Raw genomic sequence first — 7669 nt, 5'->3', positions numbered from 1 at the left:
AAATCACACCTGCTTGGAAGTTTCTAGTAATCCTTAAGACCTTGATTTGCTGGATAAGGTGTGTTTGATTAGAGTTGGAGCTATACGTCTCGCTTATGTATGTAACCCTTGTTCCCTGAAGGAGGGAATGGAGTTGCCACGTTGGATGATGACCGACGAAATTGGGATCTCTCTTAGAGAGACCAATCCACTTCAAGTGTAACTAAACGACCCAATGCCCAGCCCACAGCTCTACAAATATCTGTCAGTGAGGTGCCACGAGCCAGCGCTCAGGAGGATGCAACACTTCTAGTAGAGTGAGCACTTATCCTGAACGGGCAGGGCACACCCTGTGCCTGATAAGCCAGGGTGATGGCATCCATTATCCAGTGGGCCATCCTCTACTTAGTGATGGCATTCCCCTTCTGCCGGCCTCCGTGACAGATAAAGAGCTGGTCTGAGGTCCTGAAGCTTTGCGTCCTCTTTACGTAGCTTCTCAATGCTCGGACAGTACGAAGCAAACCTAGGGCTGGGTCTGCCTCCTCCAGGGGCAGCGCTTGCAGTCTCACCACCTGATCCCTGAAGGGAGTAGTGGGAACCTTGGGCACATATCTGGGCCGGGGTCTCAGGATTACCTGGGAGTTAGCCAGCCCAAACTCTTGGCACGAATCATCGACCTAAAATGGGAAGGCCCCGCGGCCAGCTGTGTGCCAGTGCATCCATGCCGAGTCTTCCCTCGGTCAGGGAGTAAAACAACTGGCAGTGAGAAGTCTCTAGAGATGCAAACAGGTCTACCTGAGCGACTCCGAAACATCTCCAAATCAGCTGGACCGTCTGGCAATGGAGTCTCCATTCTCTGAGGAGCGCAGCTCATGACAGTTCGTCGGCTGCCTGGTTGTGCAAGCCCGGAATGAGAATGGAATGAAGCGACCTAAGATGCTTCTGACTACAGAGGAGGAGGTGGCGGGCAAGTTGCGACATGCGACGGGACCACCATGTCAGTTGATGTGTGCAACGGTCGCAGTGTTGTCCATAAGGACCAGTACGTGCTTGCCTCGTAAGCACCTCTTGAGATGGTTCAAGGCCAGGCATATTGCCAGCAACTCTAGGTAACTTATGTGTCAGTGAAGTTGGGGGCCCGTCCAACCCCTGACACTGCAAGCCCATCGAACGTGGCCCCCCCAGCCGGTGGTGGGGGTATCCATGTAGACCACAGCATGTCTGTAGACGTGACCATGTTCACCTGACCACGGGGTGAACATTTGGCAACAAGCTGGTGTGACTCAATCCCGGTGAGTGCCGTGTTGCCACACCCACCTCGGGACTTGGCCATGAAGCCAGTGTTGAAGCAGTCTTATATGAAGCAGCCCTAGCGGCATGACTGCCGCTGCCGTATGCCCCAGGAGCCTCTGAAACTGTTTCAGTGGACTGTCGTCCTGCTCTTGAATGTTTTCAAGCAGTTCAACACTGACTGAGCACGTTCCTGCTTGAGGCGTGCTGTTTGTTCGACCAAATCCAACTCCAAACCAAGAAAAAGAGACCCTCTGCATCGGGGAGAGTTTGCTTTTTTCCCAGTTGACCCAAATGCCCAACTGGCTGAGGTGCAAGAGCACCAAGTCCCTGTGTTCACACAACTGATCCTGAGACTGAGCTAGTATGAGCCAGTCGTCGAGGTAGTTGAGAATGCGAATGTCCTCTTCCCTCAGGGGAACAAGGGCTGCCTCCACAACTTTCGTGAAGACACGGGACGACAGGGACAGCCCGAAGGGCAGGACCTTGTACTGATATGCTCGTCCTTCGAACGTGAACCACAGGAATGGCCCGCAGTGTGGAAGGATTGAAACATGAAAGTACAAGTCCTTCAGGTAGATCGCTGGGTAGCGCTACTGGGCACCGTACAAGCAGGACAAGCGGGACCACTGACGTACCCATGGTGGGGCAGCGAGGTGGAACGCAGGGGACCCGGCCCGTGGGCGGACCGAAGAGGGGTCTGAGTGTGCGGTGCAACGCTTACCTGGTTCCATAGTTTGGCAGAGGGTGCGTGAGTAGGGCCTTTGATGATGCTCTCAAAATGCCCACTGCTGCCCACTAGCGAGAGAGGAGGATGAGTGTGGTCCGGTGTTGGTCCGTCCGTGACTCTCAATTCCTTCTTGGGACCCAGAGACAGAGAAAACTGCTCTTTTGTCGAGATTTTTGGAAACAAAAGATTCTCCACCGGAGAGGTGCATTCACCATCTCCCGAAAAGTAGTTCCCTCTCTCTCTGGGTTGCTTGTCCCAGGGGCGGGGTGCCCTGCCTACGCCCAGCTCCACGGCGCTGCTTCTGGAGGCTGCTGCAGATGCAGTGAGGGAGCAGGGACGGACGCAGGGGACCACCATCGGTGACGAACAGGCCGGGGCGCTGCAGCCGGCGGAAGGGTGACATAATTCCAAATGTCCAAAACAATGTTCAAAAATGGTAGATTGTGAAAAGGATTGCACACATTAGCATCTACATATATATTTGATTCCAGTTAAACTTTGTTATTACACACAAATTGTATGTCAAATTGGTTTGTACATTCTTCAGCTAGGGAGAAACTCTACATTTTCCACCACTGTTCCATCTCCGTGTCTTGTGCTTGACCTTCCATTGAAATGATGCAATATTCTTTAGACACAACATCATTGATAAGCCTCACTGGGACTAGCTCTTTGACCTTATGGCCAACGGGACTCAATTAAAGTGTTGTAATGTTTAATGAAACCTAAAGGTCCCTTTATCTTGACCCAGTGGGAGAAGTGTTGGACAAGATGATTTCCTGTGATGGCCAAGGGACAATATTAGAAGTGAAAAACACAGTAATGACCCATTAATAACATGTTTATCTTTGTTGAGTTGCATCATTCGGTGATAAACATTTGGTGCCACTTTAACATTTAGCTTTACTAACTTCAATGTTTCTTATTATAATCATTTAACTTGTTGTTTATAATACAGTTCTATTTATTTTTGTGTATTGTTCTCTTTTTACTCTTGCAATGCATTATGTTTATCTAGATAAAGCCACAGTACATGAATACAAAATATGTGCATGTACAAAATAGAGCACTGATACTGATATATTGATACTGGTACTGAAGAAGGATGCTAAAGCACATACAATACTGTCTATCCACTAATACTGGTGTCCTTGGTACATATTAACAGAACAAGCTGTGAAAAAAAAGAAGAAAAGTCTTTGCTGTTTATCCTCACAGTGTTTGATTTAAAAAAAAAAAAAAAAATCTTCCTATTCATAATGAATGTTTTTAAGTTCACCTAATGAGTTATGAACACTTAAGCAGTAAGTCATGAGCTCCTGTTTCAATGGGCTAGTAATATATCTAGTAGCTAGTAGTAGGTGAATATGAACTAGAAATAGGTGATACACCCAAATTTCAAAGTTACCCATTACTATTGTAAAATTCCAGTTAAATTGAGATATTAACAACTGACCTTGAAGAAGATGTCTATAAGAATTTTGCATCTATATTAAACTAGAACCAGAGTTTAGTATAACGCGTTAAGGCCGTTCCACACTGAGCGCGATGCGAAAAAGTGAGGCGAATCGCAGAGGAACGGTGCTTTCACACCGAGTGCGAAATGATTGTTCGCCTTCTGCTAATTCAGGCCTGCATGCTAGGTGGTGCCAACCAACAATGTATTTTTCCTCAGATATGTATCTCGTATATGGATTTAACATCGTCCGCTGCTCAATATGCAGCATTAAATTAAGATAAATAAAGTTTGGTTCTGCACCAGAAACACAAATATCTTTATGCTTACAAGAATATCCTATAACATAATTAGAGGTACAATTAGCATCAAGCTACACTTGAAAATGTATGTAATTATTAATGTATTTGTTTATAAGTCACTTTAAATCATCATTGAGTGCTTCTAATAACTTCCGATTGTGATCTATAGTTGATTTTGATTATAATAGGCAGATTCTTTGTATGTCATCAACATCCTTTATTGTTATAAAAATACCATGAGCTGTATATAAAACACATACAGAAAATATATTGTCATCATATGTCTGTCTGTTTTTTTAAAATGGTCAAAAGGTTCTCCATGTTCAGACACCAACGACAACAACATCTTGACATCCATATTCTTTTGCGGGTTACGAACCAACTTCAAAGGTGCATACCACCCTCTTTGTATGTTGGTTGAAAGTCTTCTACGTCAGTGTTTTTACACTCATGCTCAATACAGTCTTCTGAGCTTTTAGAGCCACTGTGTTGACCTTTTGGGTAACAGCAGTTGCTCTGGCCACGTGATGTAATGCTCGAATCTTATTGGACGGCCCGTGTTTTCGCTTTGCAAAATTTTACATTTTACATTTATGTAATTTGATTACAGTTTGTCAGGATTCTGGACTGTCTGTGTCATGTTTTGTCCCAGTTTCTGTTCCTGTTTGTCCTTATTTGGTCATGTTCCTGTCCTCATTTAGTTTGATTATTAATTGATTCCCCCCACCTGTCTGTCCCTCATTATCCTGTGTTTATAAGCCCCAGTCTGTTCAGTTAGTGTTTGACGGGTCTACTTGTTATGTTCGTGTGTATCCTACCGTCTCCAGTGTGGATGTACCCTGTGTTTGGATTGTATTAAAGACTGTTTTCGCTATTCCTCGTTTCCATAATTCCTCATCTTCACAGAGTGTGACAGAAGACCTGCCCTAAAAACAGTTACCTCCGTATGTTCACTCCATTTTTGTTTCCCTTTTCACTCAGTGTTTTTGTTTCTGTTGTGTTCTCCCCATGGATCCCCTCGCCCGCCCAGAATTCCTCCTCCTCCTGCTGGAGCAGGGGGAAAGATCGCTTGAGGCTGCGCCACGTCCCTCCGGCTCCGTCAGTCTCCTCTATCCCTTCGGCTCCTCCTCAGTCCTCTGTTGCTCCGGCTCCACTACGGCCATCTGCATCCCCGTCTCCGCCTCAGTCGCCGGTGTCATCTGCTCCGCCTTGGTCCCCCAAATCCTCCCCGTCACCCTGGCTTATCGGCTCTCCATTTCTGCCTCGGGCTCCTCCGCCACCGTCAGTTGGCCCCTTGGAGTCATCAGCCCTTCCTCCACCATGGCACTCGACATATTTTAGTCTGGCATTATAGTTTGGGAAAAGTTCAACAAGTGACTGTGTACACGTTTATGTCTCAGTAACACTTACAGTATCTCACAAAAGTGAGTACACCCCTCACATTTCGGCAATTATTTTAGTATATCTTTTCAAGGGACAATACTATAGAAATTAAACTTGGATATATTTTAGAGTAGTCAATGTGCAACTTGTATAGAAGTGAAGATTTACTGTCCTCTGAAAATAACTCAACATACAGCCATTGTCAAAAAAGCTGGCAACAAAAGTGAGTACACCCTACGTGAAAACAGCTATACGTTGTTTAACCATGCAAAGCCACATGTACTTATCATCATGTTGATGTTTTTGTCTGCTTGACAGGACCATACAAATTTGTGTATCTTGTTTTAGAGCAGTTAAAATTTGGTGCTTGGAGTACAATTCTCTCATACTGACCACTGGATGTTCAACATTTCACCTCATGGCAAAGAACTCTGTCAAATGCCAATGCCAAAAATCCTTAGGATATTAAGTAAAGATCATGTTCCATGAAGATATTTTGTAAATTTCCTACCGTGAATATATCTACACTGCATCGCTAAGGGCTTCATTTGGCTAACTTTAAAGGCGATTTTTCTCAATATTTTGATATTTTTGCACCCTCAGATTCCACATGTTCAAATAGTTGTATCTTGGCAAAATATTGTCCTATCCTAACAAACCATACATAAATGAAAAGTTAATTTATTCAGCTTTCAGATGATGTATAAATCTCAATTTCGAAAAATTGACACTTAAGACTGGTTTTGTGGTCCAGGGTCAATCATGGTCAACAAACCACTTGGAATTGGTTTTGGCACTGTGGGCAGGTGCTAAAGTCCTGCCGGAAAAGGAAATCAGCATCTCCATGAAGCTTGTCAGCAGATGGAAGCATAAAGTGCTCCAAAACCTCCTGGTAGACGGCTGCATTGACTTTGGACTTGATAAAACACAATGGACCAACACCAGCAGACGTCACAGCATCCCAAATCATCACTGACTTCGGAAACTTCACACTGGACTTCAAGCAGCTTGGATTCTGTGCCTCTCCAGTCTTCCTCCAGACCTTGATTTCCAAATGAAATGCAAAATTTACTTTTATCTGAAAAGAGGACTTTGGACCGCTGAGCAAAAGTCCAGTTATTTTTCTCTGTAGCCCAGGTAAGATGCTTCTGATGTTTTTTTCTGCTTCAGAAGTGGCATGGTAGCACTTTTCCTGAAGACGTCTAAGCATAGTGACTCTTGATGCACTTACTCCAGCTTCAGTCCACTCCTTGTGAAGCACTCCCAAGTGTCTGAATCGGCTTTGCTTGACAGTATTCTCAAGTTTGCGGTCATCCCTGTTGCTTGTGCACCTTTTCCTACCAAATTTCTTCCTTCCGGTCAACTTTGCATTTAATATGCTTTGATACAACACTCTGTGAAGAGCCACCCCTTTCAATAATGACCTTCTGTGACTTACCCTCTTCGTGGAGGGTGTCAATGATTGTCTTCTGGACCATTGCCAAGTCAGCATTCTTCCCCATTATTGTGGTTTCAAAGAACAAGAGATACCCCAAATTTATACTGTGGGGATGATCATTTAATGAAGCTCAAATGTCAATATTATAATATTTTGAGATACTGGTTTTTGACTTTCATGAGCTGTAAGCTCTAATCATCAAAAAAAAAAAAAAAAAAATTTAAATGTTTTAATTTACATGTAATGAATCTAATATATATTCAATTCAATTCAATTGAAGTTTATTTGTACAGCGCTTTTTACGATACAATCGTTGCAAAGCAGCTTTACAGGACATATATATAGTAAGTTTCTACTATATATATGCATACACATACGCACACATGCACATATATATACACATACATGCAGAAGGAACCCAATATATTTAAGTTATGACAGACTTAACTTGGTAATTGTGTATGTTGTCTGAGGGTTGGCATCATCCGTGGTCCTCTGAGGTGTTGCCATCATCTCTTCTCAGGTGTTTGGTCATCTCTGATCTTTTTAAGGGTTGGATCCAGACTGACGCTTCAGTAATTCGGCAGAATCAGAGAAACAGATAGAGACATAATTAGCGTAGCTGCTGTTCTATTCAAGCAAAAATGATTTGTTCAACCCAATCTAAAGAATTATAATGTACATTTGATCAGATATAAATGCAGTACAAGATTATTATGTGAATGCTTGGCTAAAGAGATGTGTCTTTAATCTAGATTTAAACAGAGAGAGTGTGTCTGAACCCCAAACGTTATCAGGAAGGCTATTCCAGAGTTTGGGTGCCAAATGTGAAAAAGCTCTACCTCCTTTAGTGGATTTTGCTATCCTAGGTACTACCAAAAGTCCAGAATTTTGCGACCTTAGGGAGCGGGTTGGATTGTAGCGTGGTAGAAGACTAGTTAGGTACACAGCATGTTTCGAAGCTTGGCAATGTTTCTAAGATGGAAGAATGCTGTTTTTGTAACATGGGAAATATGATTTTCAAAGGAAAAGTTGCTGTCTAATATAACACCCAGATTTTTGACTGTAGAGGAAGTAACAGTACATCCGTC

This window comes from Onychostoma macrolepis, chromosome 15 (assembly GCF_012432095.1).
Source record: "Onychostoma macrolepis isolate SWU-2019 chromosome 15, ASM1243209v1, whole genome shotgun sequence".
Taxonomy (NCBI): Eukaryota; Metazoa; Chordata; class Actinopteri; order Cypriniformes; family Cyprinidae; genus Onychostoma; species Onychostoma macrolepis.
Note: the sequence above shows the minus strand (reverse complement) of the source record.